Source organism: Scyliorhinus canicula, chromosome 13 (assembly GCF_902713615.1).
Source record: "Scyliorhinus canicula chromosome 13, sScyCan1.1, whole genome shotgun sequence".
Taxonomy (NCBI): Eukaryota; Metazoa; Chordata; class Chondrichthyes; order Carcharhiniformes; family Scyliorhinidae; genus Scyliorhinus; species Scyliorhinus canicula.
The window spans coordinates 8,459,644-8,480,758 of NC_052158.1; the positions used below are offsets into that span (position 1 = coordinate 8,459,644).

The 21,115-nt window shown below is 52.4% G+C and overlaps 1 protein-coding gene across 1 annotated transcript in view; it reads right to left on the reverse strand.

Moving 5' to 3' along the window:
• LOC119976631 (butyrophilin subfamily 3 member A2-like) overlaps positions 1-16,196 on the reverse strand; it is a 103,329-nt gene extending 87,133 nt beyond the window's left edge. Inside the window, exons 1-2 of the mRNA XM_038817267.1 lie at positions 16,168-16,196; positions 15,617-15,653 (exon numbers count right to left, since the gene is read on the reverse strand). The gene's annotated coding sequence lies outside the window, so the exon portion shown is untranslated. The remainder of the gene's footprint in view (positions 1-15,616; positions 15,654-16,167) is intronic.
• Between the last annotated feature and the right edge of the window lie 4,919 nt (positions 16,197-21,115).

The window sequence follows — 21,115 nt, forward strand, 5'->3', positions numbered from 1 at the left end:
GTGGAGATCTGACACAACATCTCCACTTTCTGACTTGTATTGTCCAATTTTCACATGAAAATTGGGCAGAATTAAATTGGAGAAGGCTAGCTTGCTGTTTCTGTCACTCTCCTTGTCTGTCTATCCACCCCCCTCCCCCACACTGTTTTCTTTATTTCACTCACATGTTATCTGTTGGTTTCTGTGGTTGGGAGGCTTCATTCCTGTGGTAAGTGCTGAGAGAACACGAAGACATTCCATATCCCCGTCTATGAACTTTATTGATCAGGGGATGGTAACTGAGGGATTATGGTGCTGAACAGGCAACCCAAATGTAGCAAGTTAAAACAACATCATGATATTCAATAAATCTGATGAACGGGAGTGGGGGGGGGGGGTGGGTGGGTGGGGGGGGGGGGCTGTCATATGATGCGAGCATGGGAGTGGTAGCACTTTCATGAGCTCATCTTTTAATCCTTTATTTTACCCTGATGCACAATTAATATTTGCTTTATCTTGGGTTACACGGCTTGCGCTCCGTCCCTGGAGTACTGCTTTCCCTCCATATCCTTTGATCCCTTTAGCTGCAAATGCCTCCTAATCCGAACCCTAACCCTAAACCCTAACCCTAACCCTAACTCCATTTTGAAGACAGACAGTGTTTTGGCCTCAACTGCTTTCCATGGTAGAGAATTCCACAGGCTCACCACTGTCTGGGTGAAGAATTTCACCTGATCTCTGCACTAAATGATTTACCCGTCATCCTCAGACTGACTTCTGGTTCTGGACTCTCCCACCATGATCTGGACAGGTTGGGCGAGTGGGCAAATCAATGGCAGATGCAGTATAATTTGGATAAGTGTGAGGTTATTCACTTTGGAAGCACAAACAGGAAGTCCCACCATCCCAGGAATCAGCCTGGCAAACCTTCGCTGAACTCCTTCCAGAGCAAGAAAATCCTTCCTCAGGAAAGAAGACCAAAACTGCACACAATAATCCAGGTGTGATCACATCAAGGCCCGATACAATGCAGCAAGACATCCCTGTTCCTGTACTCGAATCCTCTCACAATGAAGACCAACATACCACTTGCCTTCTTTATCACCTACTTCACCTGCATGTTTACTTTCAGTAATTGGTGCCGAAGGACATCTAGGTCTCTTTGCACATTCCCCTCTCTGAATCTATAGCCATTCAGATAATAATCTGCCTGGGCTCAGCCGAGACAGCAGGCTGGAAGTAAGGAGTCTATGTGTCCTGATCGTTGGAATCCTTGGAAAATCCTGAAGAGTGCTCACCATTTTGGATGCTGCTTTATCCTGATGTCTGCATGTTTCATGCACCACTGGCGGGGGGGGGGGGGGGGGGGGAGAACCAGGATGTTAGCTTAGAAGGTGTAATAACTGAAGGGGAAACAGAGAACCAAAATAAGAGAAGAACATCACCCTCCGGCAGAGCAAAAAAGGTGACAAGTGTGAGAAGAGAGGTGGTCAATGCAGTATTGAGGGTGTTGTACCTAAATGCGTGCAGTATACGGAACTAGGTAAATGAACTTGTTACGCACATTGAAATTGGCCGGTATGATGTTGTGGGCATCACAGAGGCGTGGCTACAAGGGGATCAGGGCTGGGATCTAAATATACAAGGATATGTGTCCTATCGAAAGGACAGGCAGATGGGCAAAGGGGGTGGGTTGCATTTTTAGTAAAGAATAAATCAATAGCAAGGAGCGACATAGGATCAGAAGACATAGAGGGCGAGATTCTCCCAAAACGGGAGAAATCGTAAAGCTGCCGTAAAACCCGGGCGGGTTTTACGGCAGCGCGCCCCTTCCCGACCGGGGACCGATTCTGGTCCCCGATCGGGGCTAGCAGCCCGACGCCGTAGGCTCCGGCAAGACGGGCTTAACGAAAATCGTTATGCCCGCTTGCCGGAGTTAGCGCCGGCTGACGCGTCATATGACGTCAGCCGCGCATGTGCAGTTTGGAAGACTCCAACCCGCGCATGCGCGGGTGACATCATCGCGTTTTTGCGCGAAACCCGCGCATGCGCGGTCCGGGTTGCCCCTCAGCCGCCCCGCGAATGGATACTGCGGGGCGGCGGAAGGACAAGTAGTGCGCGGGCATCGGGCCCGCTGCCCGCGATCGGTGGGCACCGATCGCGGGCCCATGGCACCCTTGGCACGGCCGTGGTACTGCCGTGCCAATCGGTGCCATGGTTATAAAAAGCGAGTTTGTGACGCCGTTTTTACAAACGGCAAGACCAGGTATGTTTGCCGTTCGTAAAAACGGCGGAAAGGGCTGGGACTTCGGCCCATCTAACAGCTGAGAATCGCTGCCGGCCGTAAAAAAACGGCGGCAGCGATTCGGGTCGGGACTTCGGCGGGGGGGGTGGGAGAATAGCGGGAGGGCGGCAAAAATGTCGGGAAGGCCCTCCCGCTATTCTCCCACCCGTCGTGGGGGGCGGAGAATTTCGCCCAGAATCTCTGTGAGTAGATTTGAGGAATCGCAAAGGAAAAAAGACCCTGATGGGAGTTATGTACCGGCCCCCTTGCAGTACTCAGGATATACGGCAGAAAATAAATTAGGAGATACAAAAGGCACGTAAAAAAGGGAATATTTCAATAATCATGGGGGACTTCAATATACAAGTGGACTGGGAAAATCAGGTTGGTAGTGGATCCTAAGAAAAGGAATTTGTGGAATATCTAAGAGATCGGTTTTTGGAGCAGCTTGTGACAGTGCCTATTAAGGAACAGGCAATTCTGGGTTTGGTGATGTGTAATGAGGCAAACTTGATTAGGGAACTTAAGGTGAAGGAATCCTTAGGGAGCAGTGGCCACAATAGGATACAATTTGCCCTGCAGTTTGAGAGGAAGAGGGAGAAGCTGCAATCAGATGGAACGGTATTACAATTAAATAAGGGTAACTGCACAGACATGGTAATTCTATGATAATTCTATGATAATGAGGGAGGAGCTGGACAGAGTTTATTGGAAAAGGAGCCTAAGGCAAGACAGTGGAACAGCAATGGCAGGGTTTTTGGGGGTTATTCGGGAAGCACAGTACAAATTCATCCAAGGAGGAGGAAACATGCTAAGGACAGGACAAGGCATCCATGGGTGATGAGGGAAGTTAAGGACAGCATAAAATCAAAAGAAAAAGCATACAAAATGGCGAGGATTAGTGGGAAGCCAGAGGATTGGGAAACCTTTAAAACCGAGCAGAGGACAACTAAAAAAGCAATAAGGGAGGCGAAGATGAAATATGAGTGCAAACTAGCTAATAATATAAAGGAAGGTAGGAAGAGTTTTTTTTCAATATATAAAAGGTAAGAGAGGTAAAAAAAATAGACATTGGACCACTGGGAAATGTGGCTGGAGAAGTAATAATAGAAAACAAAGAAATAGCAGAGGAACTGAATAGTTACTTTGCATCAGTCTTCATGGTGGAAGACACCAGTGGGATGCCAGAGCTCCAGGAGAACCAGGGGGCAGAGGTGAGTGCAGTAACCATCACTAAGAAGAAAGCTCTGGGGAAACTGAAAGGTCTGAAGGTGGATAAATCAACTGGACCAGATGGACTACACCCCAGTGTTCTAAAAGAGATAGCTGAGGAGATTGTAGAATCATAGAATCATAGAATTTACAGTGCAGAAGGAGGCCATTCAGCCCATCGAGTCAGCATCGGCTCCTGAAAAGAGCAATTGGTGGTGATCTTTCAGGAATCACTGGGGGCAGGAAGGGTCCCAGAGGACTGGAAAGTGGCTAATGTAACACAGCTGTTTAAGAAGGGAGGGCGGCAGAAGACAGGAAATTATAGGCCGGTTAGCCTGACTTCAGTCATTGGTAAGATTTTAAAGTCCATTATTGAAGATGAAATCGCAGAGTACTTTGAAGTGCATGATAAAATAGGACTGAGTCAGCACGGCTTCGTCAAGGGGAGGTCATGTCTGACACATCTGTTAGAGTTCTCTGAGGAAGTATCAAGGAAGTTAGACAAAGGAGGACCAGTGGAAGTGATTTATTTAGATTTCCAGAAGTCCTTTGACAAGGTGCCGCATAGAAGACTGTGAAATAAGTTAAAAGCTCATGGTGTTAAGGGTAAGATCCTGGCATGGATAGAGGATTGGTTGACTGGCAGAAGGCAGAGATTGGGGACAAAGGGGTCTTTTCAGGATGGCAGCTGGTGACTGTGGTGTGCCTCAGGGTCTGTGCTGGGATCACAACTTTTCACAATATATATTAATGATCTGGAAGAAGGAACTGAAGGCACTGTTGCTAAGTTTGTAGATGATACAAAGACCTGTAGGGGGTCAGGTAGTATTGAGGAAGCAAGGGGGCTGCAGAAGGATTTGGACAGGCTAGGAAAGTGGGCAATGATGTGGAAGGTGGAATACAATGTGGAAAAGTGTGAGGTTATGCACTTTGGAAGGAGAAATGGAGGCATAGACTATTTTCTAAATAGGGAGATGCTCAGGAAATCAGAAGCACAAAGGGACTTGGGAGTCCTTGTTCATGATTCTCTTAAGGTTAATGTGCAGGTTCAATCGGCAGTTAGGAAGGCAAATGCAATATTAGCATTCATGTCGAGAGGGCTAGAATACAAGACCAGAGATGTACCCCTGAGGCTGTATAATGCTCTGGTCAGACCCCATTTGGAGTATTGTCAGCAGTTTTGGGTCCCGTATCTAAGGAAGGATGTGCTGGCCTTGGAAAGGGTCCAGAGGAGGTTCACAAGAATGATCCCTGGAATGAAGAGCTTGTTGTATGAGGAACAGTTGAGGACTCTGGGTGTGTACTCGTTGGAGTTTAGAAGGATGAGGGGGGATCTTAAGGAAACTTACAGGTTACTGCGAGGCCTGGATAGAGTGGAGGTGGAGAGGATGTTTCCACTTGTAGGAAAAACTAGAACCAGAGGGCACAATCTCAGACTAAAGGGACGATCCTTCAAAACAGAGATGAGGAGGAATTTCTTCAGCCAGAGGATGGTGAACCTGTGGAACTCTTTGCCGCAGAAGGCTGTGGAGGCCAAATCACGGAGTATCTTTAAGACAGAGAGAAATAGGTTCTTGATTAATTCGGGGAAGAGAATGGGGATGAGGAAAATATCAGCCATGATTGAATGGCGGAGCAGACACGATGGGCTGAGTGGCCGAATTCTGCTTCTGTGTCTTATGGTCTTATTCCTCATCCTGACAACTGCCGCATTCCTCAGTTGTTATCCTGGACTTCACTCCCTGATAATCATGTTGTTGTCTGTTAATGTTGTATTTTATCTGCTTGCAGGGAAGTAAATATTTTGGGTGCGATGTCCTGCACGGCTGGTTATCCTGATTTAAGAAGGTTATATCATGTTAAGCTGACTATTGGATTTGAGATTTGTGCACAGTTTCTTTATCCTAATATCTCCTTGGGGGAAGGATGAGCAGAGCCGGAGCGGGGGGAGGGGTGGAGGATGTGGTTGTTTAGCTTAGTTCGGTCATCGCTTTGTTTGAGGAAGGCCTCCCTATGATCAGAGCTATTTTATTTTCTTGGTTTCCCTTTTTTCTTCTTCAGGCCCAGGCTGACTTTGTATTTTTCTGTGTGGAGTGGGATTAGTCTGAATCCTCTTCAGGGAGGAGTCAGTCATTTTTCCTGGTACAGGTCTCCCTCTTCAACTATTCTAATTGCTGTCAGAGGTGATGGGAGTGAGATCTGTCTGTCTTTATCTGGTGGGACGTAGAGTCTTATTTTTGTTTAGCACCTTTCCTTTTTCAGGCCCAAGCAGAAGTTGTGTTATCCTGTTGAGCACTGGGACTTGTGTGGCTCCCGTTCAGGAATGAGTCAGTTGTTTCTCCTGACATGGGTCTCCATCTTTGATGGTGGTAATCCTTGGGGCACAGTTCTCCTGATTGTTATTTGGTGGTGGTACTGGGTTAGGCCCGGCTCTGTGATCATTATCTTGTTGCTCATTTAATGGACGTATTGTCCTTGGATGGATGGATTCTTCCTTTTTTCTTCTTTAATTCATTTACAGGATGTGGGCATCGCTGGTTATTGTCCATCCGTAGTTGCCCTTCAGAAGGTGATGGTGAGCTGTCTTCTTGAACCACTGCAATCCCTGAGGTGTAGATACACCCACAGTGCTGTTCGGAAGAGACTTCCAGGATTTTGATTCAGCGACAATGAAGGAGGGGCGATATATTTCCCAAGTCCAGGTGGTGAGTGACTTGGAGAGGAACCTCCACAATGTTTTGGCCTCAACTATTTTCTGTGGTATAGAATTCCACAGATTCACACTCTCTGGGTGAAGTGGTTTCTCCTCACCTCAGTCCTGAAAGGTCCACCCCTTATCCTCAAACTATGGCGTCTAGTTCTGGACTCCGCCACCATCGAGAACATTTTTTCTGAATCTACCCTGTATGTTTTTTTTTATAAATTCAGAGGACCCAATTATTTTTTTTCCGATTAGGGGGAAATTTAGTGTGGCCAATCCAACTAGCCTGCACATCTTTGGGTTGTGGGAGTGAAACCTACGCAGACACAGGGAGAATGCGCAAACGCCACTCAGATAGTGACCCAGGGCTGGGATCGAACCTTGGTCCTCAGCGCTGTTGCAGCTGTACAACCGTGCTGCCCCTAGAATCTACCCTGTATAACCCTGTTAGAAGTTTGTATGACAACGGTGAAAATCAACCCACTCTGTCCCGATCCGAGGATTCTGTACGGTCACTCTCACAGTCCAGGGCGTAGAATTCAGTGGATTCCGTCTCTACGTCCTCCCCAACCTCTGCGCTGCACTATTGCTGGACCTGGATTTCCAGTGCAATCTCCAGAGCCTCACCCTCAAATTCGGCGGGCCCCTACCTCCACTCACCATTTGCGGCCTTGCGACCCTCAAGGTTGACCCCCCTCCGTCTTTGCCAATCTAACTTCGGATTGCAAACCTGTTGCCACCAGGAGCAGATGGTTCAGCGCCCAGGACAAGACCTTCATCAGGTCCGAGGTCCAGCGGCTGCTTCGGGAGGGTATCATCGAGGCCAGCAACAGCCCCTGGGGAGCCCAAGTGGTAGTAGTTAAAACTGGGGAGAAACACAGAATGGTCGTGGATTACAGCCAGACCATCAGTCGGTACACGCAGCTCGACGCCTACCCCCTCCCTCGCATATCTGATATGGTCAATCAGATTGCACAATACCAGGTCTTCTCAACAATTGACCTGAAATCCGCCTACCACCAGCTCCCCATCCGAAAATCGGAGCATCCATACACTGCCTTTGAGGCGGACGGTCGGTTCTATCACTTTCTTAGGGTTCCCTTCGGCGTCACTAACGGGATCTCGTTCTTCCAAAGGGAGATGGATCGAATGGTCGACCAGTACGGTTTGCAGGCCACGTTTCCGTACTTAGATAATGTCACCATCTGCGGCCATGATCAGCAGGACCACGATGCCAACCTTTCTAAATTTCTCCGCACCGCCTCTCTTCTCAACTTCACCTACAATAAGGAGAAGTGTGTGTTCAGCACGACCCGCTTAGCCATCCTTGGCTATGTGGTCCAGAACGGAGTTCTGGGGCCTGATCCCGACCGCATGCGCCCCCTCATGGAGCTTCCCCTCCCCCACTGCCCCAAGGCTCTCAAACGCTGCTTGGGGTTTTTTTCATACTACGCCCAGTGGGTCCCAAACTATGCGGACAATGCCCACCCACTCATACAGTCCACTCAATTTCCCCTCGCGGCCGAGCAACAACAGGCCTTTATAGGTATCAGAGCTGATATAGCCAAGGCCGGGATGCACGTAGTAGATTAGACACTGCCCTTCCAAGTAGAAAGCGACACTACAGATGTCGCCCTTGCCGCCACTCTAAATCAGGCAGGCAGACCCGTGGCATTCTTTTCCCACACCCTTCATGCCTCAGAAATTCAGCACTCATCCGTCGAAAAAGAGGCCCAGGCCATCATTGAAGCTGTGCAGCATTGGAGACATTACCTGGCTGGCAGGAGATTCACTCTCCTCACTGACCAGCGGTCGGTAGCCTTCATGTTTAACAACACGCAGCGGGGCAAAATCAAAAACGATAAAATCTTGCGGTGGAGAATCGAGCTCTCCACCTATAATTATGAGATTTTGTATTGCCCCGGCAAGCTCAACGAGCCCCAAGACGCCTTCTCCCGAGGTACATGTGCCAGCGCACAAGTAGACCAACTCCGGGCCCTGCACGACAGCCTTTGTCACCCGGTGGTCACACGACTGTACCACCTCGTCAAGACTCGCAATCTGCCCTACTCTGTCGAGGAAGTACGGACAGTCACCAGAGACTGCCAGGTCTGCGTGGAGTGCAAGCCACACTTCTACCGGCCGGACAGTGCGCGCCTGGTGAAGGCTTCCCGCCCCTTTGAACGCCTGGATTTCAAAGGGCCCCTCCCCTCCACCGACCGCAACACGTATATTCTCAGTGTGGTCGATGAGTAGTCCAGATTGCCCTTCGTCATCCCATGCCCCGATATGATGTCTGCCACATGATGTACCATCAATTGAACGCGAGACAAGTTGCTGAACAAAAGTGTGGCTTTAATCTACTAGATGTCAGCCCTGCGGTCGATTACAGTAGAAGGACGACCGCCGGGAGTACTGGGTATTTATACCCCGCCCTGGAGGTGGGGTTACCTCAGCCTCTTGACCAATCGGGGAGCCATCACATGACTGGTCTCAACCAACCGGTCGAGAGACACATGACCGACCAGGGCCAATGGTAAGCCGGTGTTCTGCATCAATGGCAGGCAGCTATGCTAATCATACCACCACATTCACCCCTTGCGGAGAAAGAAGCCGGGGGGGGGGTGTCAACGAGAGCTGGTGGAGGGGGGGGGAGAACTGGTGGTATGAGTAGTAAGGAGAGGAAAGAAAATGTATCCTTGGCTTCCCACTGGCCCAGACATTTAGCAACAGTACATAGTGTCCATACAAGGTCCATGGTGGTGTTGAAGTTAAATGGACTCGATCAGCCGTTTCGTTGCCCGTGACGTCCTGGCAGACCGCCGCAGGGGAGTTGGTGACGTTGATTCAGCCGATGGTGGTTGTTCAGCTGATGTCCTGGACTCCGGAAGCGATGGTCCTTGAACTGTCTCCGTACCCCGGGCTGGTGGTGGAGACGCCATGGATGAGGAAGGGGTGGCCTGGGTGGGGCGCTGGGGAAAAAGGGGCGGGGGGGGTCTGTGGTGAAGGGGGAGAAGGCCGCACGCCGGCGGGTGCCAGGTCCCGGAGGGAGACCGTGTCCTGCCGACCGTCGGGGTACTCCACGTACGCATACTGCGGGTTAGCGTGGAGTAACTGGACTTGTTTCACCAACGGGTCGGACTTGTGCACCCGCACATGCTTCCGGAGCAAGATGGGCCCGGGGGCGGCCAGTCACGTCGGGAGAGGGGATCCGGAGGACGACTTCCTGGGGAAAACAAGAAGACGTTCATGAGGTGTTTGGTTAGTTGTGGTGCAGAGAAGGGAGCGGATAGAATGTAGGGCATCGGGGATAACCTCTTGCCATCGGGAAATAGGGAGATCTCTGGACCGGAGGGCCAGTAGGATGGTCTTCCAGATGGTACCATTCTCCCGCTCGACCTGTCCGTTACCCCAGGGGTTATAGCTGGTCATCCTGCTAGAGGCAATGCCCCTGCCAAGCAGGAATTGACGCAGCTCGTCGCTCATAAATGAGGACCCCCGATCGCTATGTATGCACGCGGGGTAGCTGAACAGGGAGAAGATAGAGAGGAGGGCCTTAATGACGCTCAATGTGGTCATGTCGGGGCAGGGAATGGTGAAGGGGAAGTGGGAGTATTCATCGATCACCGTCAGGAAGTAAATGTTGCGGTTGCTAGAGGGAAGGGGCCCCTTGAAGTCTATGCTGAGACGTTCGAAGGGGCGGGATGCTTTGATCAGATGCACGCGCTCGGGGCGGTAGAAGTGCGGTTTGCACTCTGCGCAGCTGTGGCAGTCACGGGTTACTGTCCTGACTTCCTCGATGGAGTAAGGCAGGTTGCGGGTCTTTATGAAATTATAGAAACGGGTCACCCCTGGATGGCAGAGGTCCGCGTGGTGGGAGCGGAGGCGGTCTATCTGCGCGCTGGCGCAGGTACCGCGGGACAGGTCATTAGGAGGCTCATTGAGCTTCCCAGGATGATACAAGATATCGTAGTTGTACGTGGACAACTCGTTCCGCCACTGCAAGATCTTGTCGTTCTTAATCTTGCCCCTCTGTGCTTTATCGAACATGAAGGATACTGACCGTTAGTCCGTGAGGAGGGTAAACTTCCTGCCGGCCAAATAGTGCCTCCAGTGTCGCACAGCTTCGACTATGGCCTGGGCTTCCTTTTCCACTGAGGTGTGGCGGAGTTCGGAAGCCTGGAGGGTTCTGGAGAAGAAGGCCACGGGTCTGCCCGCTTGGTTCAGGGTGGCCGCCAGAGCTACTTCTGATGCGTCGCTCTTGACCTGGAAGGGGAGGGACTCATCGATGGCACGCAGCATGGCCTTTGCGATGTCCGCTTTGATGCGGCTAAAGCCCTGGCAGGCCTGTGTCGACGGCGGGAAGGTCGTGGACTGAATGAGGGGACGGGCCTTGTCGGCGTAATTGGGAACCCATTGGGCGTAGTAAGCAAAGAAACCCAGACCGTATTTGAGGGATTTGAGGGTATTGGGGAGAGGGAGTTCCATCAGGGGGCGCATGCGTTCGGGGTCGGGGCCTATCACTCCGTTACGCACTACGTAGCCGAGGATGGCTAGACGGTCGGTGCTAAACACTTATCCTTATTGTAGGTCAGGTTAAGGAGTTTTGCGGTTTGGAGGAATTTTCGGATGTTGGTGTCATGGTCCTGCTGGTCGTGGCCGCAGATGGTGACACTATCGAGATACGGGAAGGTAGGGAAGGTAGCCCGTAATCCGTATTTGTCGACCATTCGGTCCATCTCCTGTTGGAAGACCGAGACCCCATTTGTGACACCGAATGGAACCCTGAGGAAGTGGTAGAGGCGCCCATCTGCCTCGAACGTGGTGTACCTGCGGTCACTCGTGTGGATGGGGAGCTGGTGATAAGCGGACTTGAGGTCCACCGTGGAGAAGACTTTGTATTTCGCAATCTCGTTTACCATGGCGGAAATACGGGGGAGGGGATACGCGTCCAGTTGCGTAAACCGGTTGATGGTCTGGCTGTAGTCGATGACCATCCGGTTTTTTCTCCCCAGTCCGGACCACCAGCACTTGGGCTCGCCAGGGACTGTTGCTGCCCTTGATGACCCCTTCCTTCAGCAACCTATGGACCTTGGACCTGATGAAGGTCCGGTCCTGGGCGCTGTACCGTCTGCTCGGGTCGCGATGGGTTTGCAATCGGGGTGAGATTAGCAAACAAGGAGGGGGGGTCCACTTTGAGGGACGCGAGGCTGCAGACAGTGAGGGGGGGTATAGGGCCGCCGAATTGGAAGGTCAAGCTCTGCACGTTGCACTGGAATTCCAGTCCTAGGAGTGCCGGTGCGCAAAGGTCAGGGAGGACAAGGAGTTTATAATTTTTAAAAACCTTCCACTGGACCGTGAGGTCCGCGATGCAGCACCCGGTGATGCGGACGGAGTGCAAACCTGAGGCTAACCCGATTTTCTGTTTTACAGGGTGGACAGGGAGCGCACAGCATCTTACTGTCAGGGTGTACGAAGCTTTCCGTGCTCCCGGAGTCCAGCAGGCAGTCCGTCTCGTGCCCGTTGAGGTGAATTTGCGTTGTCGTCTTGGCGAGCGTGCGTGGACGTGACTGGTCGAGCTGAATGGCCGCGAGCCGTGGAGAAGATCCATAATCGTCGTCGTCGGCCGAGTGGGTGCTGGCAGGACCTTGTGTGCCAGTCCAGGATGGCGGTGCCCAGGATCCGCACGTGGAGTCGGTGCCCCAAGATGGCGGCACCCAGGACCCGCACATGGCGTCCGGGGCCCAAGATGGCGGCGCCCGCAGGACCCTCGTGGTTGCTGGGGGCGGGGTTAGCGGTGCCGGCGGGCCGATCGGAGCGGCTGAGAGCGGGGGTAAAGAGGCGCGCAGGCCGGGCGCAGGGGCCCGGGGGTGGGGGGGGGGGGGGGGGGAGATTGACGCGGTGCGCTGTAAGGGCCCGGAAGGGCCCGGAGGAGGAGATCCTCCTGTGCCGCGCAGCGACCGACTTGGACTGGCAGACCGACGAAAAATGGCCCTTCCCGCAGCTCTTACAAAGGGCGGAGCGGGCTGGGCAGCGCAGGCGAGGGTGTATGGCAAACCCACAGAAATAGCAGCGGGGCCCCGCTGACTTGTCGGGGCGTCCCGCGGCGCAGGCCTGAGGGGGTTCGGGAGCGGCGGATGGCGTTGGGGAAGCGTGCCAGGAGGCCCAGGGTGCTGCAGCGCGGCTGGGGACATAGGCGCGGGCGTTTAAGTCGGCAACCTCCAGGGAGGTGGAGAGAGTCCGTGCCTCAGTTAGGCTGAGGTCGTCTTTTTCCAGCAGCCGCTGGCGGATAGCGGCGGACTGCATCCCAGCCACATAAGCATCTCTGATTAAAAGTTCCATGTGCTCAGCGGCTGAAACTTGGAGGCAGGCGCCATTCCTCCCCAGGACAGCAAGGGCCCGGTAAAAATCATCTAAGGACTCACCGGGGAACTGTTGTCTGGTAGCCAGCAGATGTCGGGCGTACACTCGGTTTACCGGCTTGAGAAATTGTCCTTTTAGCTTATCCATGGCCACGTCATATTCCTTTTCTTCCTCTATCATCGCGTAGGCCGACATGCCCACGCTGGAATGGAGAACATGAAGTTTCTGTGCCACGGTGGGGGGGCTGCTTGCGGTCGCCAGATAGCTATCGAAACACGCCAGCCAATGCTTGAAGATTTCTGATGCGTTCGGAGTTTGCGGGCTGATGCGGAGGCATTCGGGCTTGATCCGGAGCTCCATCTTCAAATTTCTAGTAGATTAAATTGATGTACCATCAATTGAATGTGAGACGAGTTGCTGAACAAAAGTGTGGCTTTAATCTACTAGATGTTAGCCCTGCGGTCGATTACAGTAGAAGGACGACCGCCGGGAGTACTGGGTATTTATACCCCGCCCTGGAGGTGGGGTTAACTCAACCTCTCGACCAATCGGGGAGCCGTCACATGACTGGTCTCAACCAACCGGTCGAGAGGCACATGACTGACCAGGGCCAATGGTAAGCCGGTGTTCTGCACCAATGGCAGGCAGCTATGCTAATCATACCACCACACCACCGTCATCAAGGCCCTCAACACAATCTATGCCCTCTTCGGTTTCCCCGCCTACATCCACAGTGACAGGGGATCCTCATTCATGAGTGATGAGCTGCGTCAGTTCCTGCTCAGCAGGTATAGCCTCCAGCAGGACAACCAGCTACAACCCCCGGAGAAACGGGCAGGTGAGAGGGAGAACAAGACTGCTTGGAGGGCCATCCAGCTGGCCCTACGGTCCAGAAACCTCCCAGCCTCTCGCTGGCAGGAGGTCTTCCCTGATGCACTACACTCCATCCAGTCATAACTGTGCACCGCCACAAAAAACACACCCCATGAACGTCTTTTTACCTTCCCCAGGAAATCCACATCCGGGGTGTTGCTCCCGACTTGGCTCGCAGCTCCAGAACCGGTCCTGCTACATAGGCACGTCCAACTCCACAAGGCGGACCCCTTGGTGGACAGGGTACACTTGCTCCACGCCAACCCCCAGTATGCCTACGTGGAGTTCCCCGACGGCCGCCAAGATACTGTCTCCGTCAGGGACCTAGCACCGTCATGTTCCAGTCAAACACACTTTCCCACCCATTCGCCACCCTCCCCTCCCCCGGCACTCCCAACATTAACCCCACCAGGTCTATCCCTCCTTCCCCTGCCCACGCAAGAGGACGAAGAAGATTTCGGCACACTCCTGGGCTCATCTGATTGCAGGCCTGCACCAGCACCAACGTCGGTGACACCAGCACCGCCAGCACCGACATCGCCGCCACCGTTACGTCGCTCCCAGCGAATCGTCAAAGCACCGGATCGACTGAACCTCTGACGGGCACCCGATTGTCAAAATGGACATTTTTTTTCCCTTCCCCACTAATTTTCTAAAACACTGTACATAATTCTCAACACTGTATCTAGTTCAACACCACCCCCGCCGTACTCATTTTTAACAGGGGGTGAATGTGGTGGACCACTGTGTACACCTGTATTAGGGGATGTAAGGTAGGACCTGTGCTACAGGTTCACCGGTAGCCCCTGCCGTCTGGCTCCACCCACTAGGAGCTGTATAAATAAGCATGTCCTCCATTGATCTTTGTGCAATTGATCGTTCATCACACACCATAACCCCTCAATACAAATACATTAACTTAACACCATTACCCTTCTATCTCTCAGTTCTCACAGACAAGCTGTCTCTCTTAACCTATCCCAGTTTAATTAATCATGGACACGCACACCTTACCACCTGGCATTAGAAGGATTTATCGGTTGATACTTAAACCGTTTGACTGCACTGTGAACACACCTTTCTTCCCCCTCAATAGTGGGTGGGATTTTCCACACCCCCTGTGGTGGGTTTCGAAGTGGCAAAGATGGCCTACCAATGGCTGGCTGCGGTATCTTCTGATCCCATCACTGTCAATGGAGTTTCCCGTTTTATGCTCCCGGTGGTGAGAACGGCTGGGAAATCCAGTGCGTCCATAATACAGTCAAACAATGAGTATCAACCAATAAATCTTCCAACAAATGCCAATGCCAAGTGGTAAAATTGGGAGAGATTCCTTCTGAGCCAGGTGATGGACTCTCGACCATCATTATCCTTGAGGCAACAACATGTCCATTGGAGGTTTGTCAGGCTAGAGGAAGCTTCCGTGGAAGGACAAAAATAGTTTGCACCAAACATAGAGGTTATTTGGTAATACTGACCAGAACAAGGATCCTCATTCCCATCCCAGTAAATGTCAAACATCCATCCCACATTGCCAGTACAAACAGCTCCAGCTTATGTTTGGTGTTAAAGTTAACCTTCAAGTCAGAGAGCTGCAAACAGCCTCACTTACTCACATTGAGCTTTTTAAAGTGACTCTCAGCCAGTCTGCCTGCTCTCTGAGTGAATCATTTACTGTTGAGAAATATGTTGTATACCTGTGGAATTTTAAACCTTTACCTGCTTATCGAAACAATAAAAAAATCCAAATCAAGAATTGATGCAGATGAATGAGGAGGGATTTATGGAATGTGATCTTCAAAAGTACCTGGTGCTGGACCATTTGTTCACTTCACCAACAAATTGGTGTTCACACTCACTCCTGTGATCCACAATGAATTTAAACACAAACATCTTAATGACCGTCACAAGACTCTGTTCCTCCTTTTTATTTCCGTCTCTCTTTCTGGTCGCTGTGTTTGACTCTGACGGTTTCAGCTTTGAAATCTCCTCTGGCTCCCATTCCCTTATCCTGATAGGACCCAGTTCCACTCTCTCTTCAGGATTACAGACATTTTAGAAAGTTTCTCACTTCTCCCTGGACAATCTCCAGCTGCTCCCAGTTCAATTCCTTCCATTTGATCGGCACCTTTCAGCCTGAATAAAAAACACCCAATCCCACAGGAAATAAACCCTCCCCAAAATAAAGAAGATTTGGGACTCACCTCTGACTTTCCCACAACCTGATCCAAGATTTTCCGCCTTTTACTTGAAAACCTTTACTTTTGGTTTTCACTGACTTCCTGAATTGAGTAAATGACACCACCAGGTTAAAGTCCAACAGGTTTGTTTCAAGCACCAGCTTCACCTGAGGAAGGAGCTGTGCTCCGGAAGCTGTTGTTTGAAACAAACCTGTTGGACTTTAGCCTGGTGTTGTAAGACTTCTTACTGTGCTCACCCCAGTCCAATGCCGGCACCTCCACATCATTCCTGAATTGAGGGATGGATCCTGGTTTGGACCCAGTCTGTAATCGCACATCGATCACTATTTAATAATAATCCCCATTCACAATGTGTCGCCTCAAAACAAGGATTTCATTCAGAAAGTGAAGATTGGAGAAAGGGGGCTGGTCTAGCACAGTGGACTAAACAGCTGGATTGTAATACAGAACAATGCCAGCAGCGCAGGTTCGATTCCCGTACCAGCCTCTTCGAACAGGCGCCGGAATGTGGCGACCAGGGGTTTTTCACAGCAACCTGATCCAAGATTTTCCACCTTTTTCCAACAGATCTGTGAAGAGTAATAATGTTCACAGCAACAGCTCGTCCCTCCCTGAAAACTTTTACTTTCGCTTTTCACTGACTTCCTGAATTGAGGGATGGATCATGGTTCCACACCTGGAGGCTCTCCGAGCCTCTTTTCATTAAAATCTCTACCCCTCCTTCCTCTGCCCCTTCCCCTCCTCAAACCCCTTGCCTCTTCCTTGCCCTATTCACCCCTCCTCACCCCATTCCCCCTCCCCCTCCTCACCCACTATCCCTCTCACTCCCTAACCCCCTCCTCAACCCTTTCTCCCTTCCCCTCCTCATTCTCCCTCCCCTCCTCATTCTCCCTCCCCTACCCATTCTCCCTCCCCCTCAGTCTCCCTCCCCTCCTCATTCTCCCTCCCCCTCCTCATTCTCCCTCCCCTCCTCATTCTCCCTCCCCCTCCTCATTCTCCCTCCCCCTCCTCATTCTCCCTCCCCTCCTCATTCTCCCTCCCCCTCCTCATTCTCCCTCCCCCTCCTCATTCTCCTCTCCTCATCTTCATCCCCTTCTTCTAACTAGTTCCCCGCTCTTCTTCCCACTCTCCCCTTCCTCGTCACATTCTTCCCCCTCCTCATCGCACTACCTTTTCGTCACCCTCCTCATCCCATCCACCTCCCCTCCTCGTGCCCCCCTCTCTTCCTTAAACTTGTTCTTGCCCCTATCTCCCTCACCTTTCTCTTTGTCCTCGCCCCATCCTCATTTCCCTCTCCTCCTCATAGCACTCTCCCCCTCCTCAGACCCCTCACTCCTTCTGTTACCCTCACCCCTCCATGTTCTACCCACCCCTTGCCTCATCTTTGCCCCCTCTTCATCCCAATTACCCTCCCCTTCCTCACCCTCTCCTCACCCTAACCCCCTCCTCACCTCTATCTCCCTTCCCCTCCTTATCCCCCTTTCAGTAAGAAACCTTACAACACCAAGTTAAAGTCCAACAGGTTTATTTTAAATCACTAGCTTTCGGAGCTTAGCTGCTTCATCAGGTCATCAGCGATGCTCCAAAAGGTAATGATTCCAAATAAACCTGTTGGACTTTAACCTGGTGATGTAAGATTTCTCACTGTGCCCACCCCAGTCCAACGCCGGCATCTCCACATCATATCCCCCTTTCTCCATCTTTGTCCCATTCTGCCCCTCCTTATCACCCTCTCTCCTCCTGATCCCCTTGCTCCCTCCTTGTCCCCTCCTCACCCTCTCTCCCTTACCCTCCACATGCCCTCCTCACTCCCTAACTCCCTTCTTGCCTCTATCTCCCTCCTCAACCCCCTCTCCTCTCCTCATCCCAGTTTCACCCTCACCCATCATCGTCCCACTCGCCCCCTCTTCACCCCATCCCCTCCTCCTTCCATGAATCCCAATTGTCTCTATCTCCGCCCCCTCCTCATCAACTCTCCCCTAATCACCCCCAGTCTCCTCTTCATCCTCTTACTCCTCCTCATCCCCCTCACTCCTCTGTCCAACCTACTCCTCCTCACCCCTTATTATCCCCTATTCTCCCTCGTCAGCTCATCCCCTCCTCATTCAATATCCTCCTCCTCAATCCCAAAACCCCTTCTCACAGGGTGGAGGGGTTTGCCTCTTCATCAACTGCTCCTGGTGCTCGGATGTGGTGTCCCAGACTTGGACTACCTGACTGTGAAGTGCCGCCCATACTACCTTCCACGGGAGTTCACTTCTGCCAACATCACGGTGGTCTACATCCCACCCCAGGCGAAGTGAAGAGGATACTTGATGAATTGTACACCGCTATAAATAACAATGAAACACAATACCCGGAGGCCTTGTTCATCATGGCCGGGGACTCCAACAAGGCCAACCTCAAGAGTGTACTGTCCCACCAGGGGCCCCAACATACTTGACGACTGCGACACAAACAAAGGCGCCTACTGATCCATCCCCTGACCAAACTTCGGAAAATCGGACCACTAGACGGTGCTCCTTCTCCCGGCATACAAGCAGATACTTAAGCGGAAGAACCTGGTGAGGCACCCTCAATTACGACGCGAGAGCAAATTCGGTAATCAAAAGGCTTTAATCTACAGAGAACTGAACAGCATCTGAGCGAAGTGTGCTCACCACATGGAGCCTTATCCTATATACCGTTTCCTGAGGGCGTAGCCAGAGGCGGAGTCCCCCAGGGTTCCAAGCGTCCATTGTCCACGACGTAGCCGAGGATGGCTAGCCGGGTTGTGTGAAACACGCATTTCTCTTTGTTGTACATGAGGTTGAGGGCCCGGGCAGTCTGGAGGAACTTCCTCAGGTTTGCGTCGTGGTCCTGCTGGTCATGGTCGCAGATGGTGACGTTGTCCAAGTACGGGAAGGTGGCCCGTAAGCCGTACTGGTCCACCATATGATCCATCGCCCTCTGGAAAATGGAGACTCCGTTTGTGACACCAAAAGGGACCCTGAGGAAGTGAAACAGCCGACCGGCTGCTTCGAAAGCCGTGTAGGGGCGGTCTTGTGGGCGGATAGGGAGTTGATGATAGGCCGATTTAAGGTCGACCGTGGAGAATACCCGATACTGGGCAATGTGAGTCACCATTTCTGCTATGCGGGGAAGTGGATACGCATCGAGTTGCGTAAAGCGGTTTATAGTCTGGCTATAATCCATGACCGTTCGCTGCTTTTCCCCGGAACGGACTACCCCTCCAAGGGCTGTTGCTGGCCTCTATGACCCCCTCTTTGAGTAGCCGCTGAACCTCCGACTTGATGAAAGTCATGTCTTGGGTACTGTACCGGCGACTCCTGGTGGCGACGGGCTTACAGTCGGGAGTGAGGTTCGCGAAGAGGGGGGGTGGCGCAACTTTGAGTGTCGCCAGGCTGCAGACCGTGAGTGGGGACAGGGGGCCGCCGAACTTCAGTGTCAGGCTCCGGTGGCTGCACTGAAAGTCCAGACCGAGCAGCAGGGGGGCGCAGAGGCGAGGGAGGATGTAGAGTTTAAATCGGGTGTATTCAGCGCCTTGAATTGTGAGATCAGCGACACAATACCCCGTGATTTGTACCGAGTGGGACCCCGAAGCGAGGGCGATAGTTTGGGAGCCGGGGTGGGTGCGCAGGGAGCAGCGCCTTACCGTGTCTGGATGGATAAAGCTGTCCGTGCTCCCGGAGTCGAATAGGCAGGGAGTGTCGTGGCCGTTGACTTGAACCCGCATCATCGAGTTCCGCAGGTGTTTTGGCCGCGATTGATCGAGTGTGATCGCTCCTAGTTGCGGGCCGTCAAAGTCGAACTCACAAAATGGCCACCTGGAGTCACAAGATGGCCACCGCCGCCGGTCGCACGTGTCGGGTTTCAAAGATGGCCACCGCCAAGATGGCCGCTCCCATGACTCGCACGAGGTCGATGACGCGTCGGAAGTGGGTGTGCCCGGCCGCAGCGCGGCCGCGTTGCGGGGCCTGTGAGACCGGGAGCTTGTTTTCTGGGCCTGGTGAGGGTTTTCATTTGTGGCCTTTGGGCCCAGCCAGGCAGACTTTAGCGAAGTGCCCCTTCTTCCCGCAGTCGTTGCAGATCGCGGAACAGACCGGGCAACGCTGACGTGGGTGCTGACCTTGCCCACAGAAATAGCACGGGAAACCCCGGAGTGAGCGGATCACCGCGTGGCACAGGCCTGTAGTGTGGCCGAGTCGGGAGGGGATCGAGAGGGGTTCGCAAGGTCCGCGGAGTACGTACGGAGGTTACGGTGGGTCATTTTGAAGAAGAGGCGAGCGTTACCATGCCCTGGAGATCCTTTGCCCCGTCTTCTAGGAGCCGCTGCCGGATGTACGAGGACCTGATACCGGACACAAGGGCGTCGCGAATATGCAAGTTCCTGTGGTCTTCTGCCGTCACTGCTTTGTGGTTGCAGTTCCTCGCGAGCGCAGTGAGTCTTTCCATGAACTCGTCCAGCGTTTCCCCGGAATGCTGGCTGCAGGTTGAGAGCAAATGTCTGGCGTGTACCTCGTTAGTAGGTTTTATGAAGCGTTTCTTCAGTATTTCAACCGCCGCTTCATAGGTCGTAGTGTTCTCGATCATGGCGGAGAGTCGGTGGCCCACCCGGCCATGTAGTAAACGCAGCTTGCGAGTGCTGTCGACATCAGTCGTTGAGGAGTCCAGATAGTCCTCGAAACACCGGAGCCAATATTTAACAATTTCCGGGGCTTCCGGCGACCTGGCGTCCAGGTTGAGTTTCTCCGGTTTTAAAGCGCTGTCCATCTTGATGTGTCTGTAGATTAAATTGAGGTACCCTCAATTACGACGCGAGAGCGAAGTCGGTAATCAAAAGGCTTTAAGCTACAGAGAACTGAACAGCATCCGAGAAAAGTGTGCTCACCACATGGAGCCTTATCCTTTATACCGTTTCCTGGGGGCGTAGCCAGAGGCGGAGTCCCCCAGGGTTCCAAGCGTCTTAAAGGGGCAAGGTATTAAAGGTCAGGTACCGTTTACAGCAGTTATTAATACCGTTCATCACACCTGGTTAAAAGGTCACGCAATGCTGGTCCGAGGCAACAGCAGAGCTCCTACATTACTGCTTGGAGACAGTGGACTGGTCCATATTCAAGAAGACAGTGGCCAATCTAAACGAGTATGACATCACCATCAGAGACTTCATCTGGATGTGTGTAGGAGACTGCGTGTCAATGAAGGTAATACATGGGTTCCCCAACTAGGAACCTCTACCAGAGGATCGGACTTATGGCTCCTGACGTGCTTTCTGAGTAGGACTGGCCCCGGTGTCTTCAGTCAGGACGGAAGCGAGGCCCCTGAGATGGATCTCCTAGGGAAAAGAAATAGGCGGTCATGAGGGGTCTCGTTTGTGGCCGTGCAAAGTAGGGACCTAATAGATTGGAGCACCGGGGAGGACCTCCTGCCAGTGAGAAACTGGGAGATTCCTGGATCGCAGGGTCAGTAGGGCGGTCTTCCAGACCGTCACATTCTCCCTCT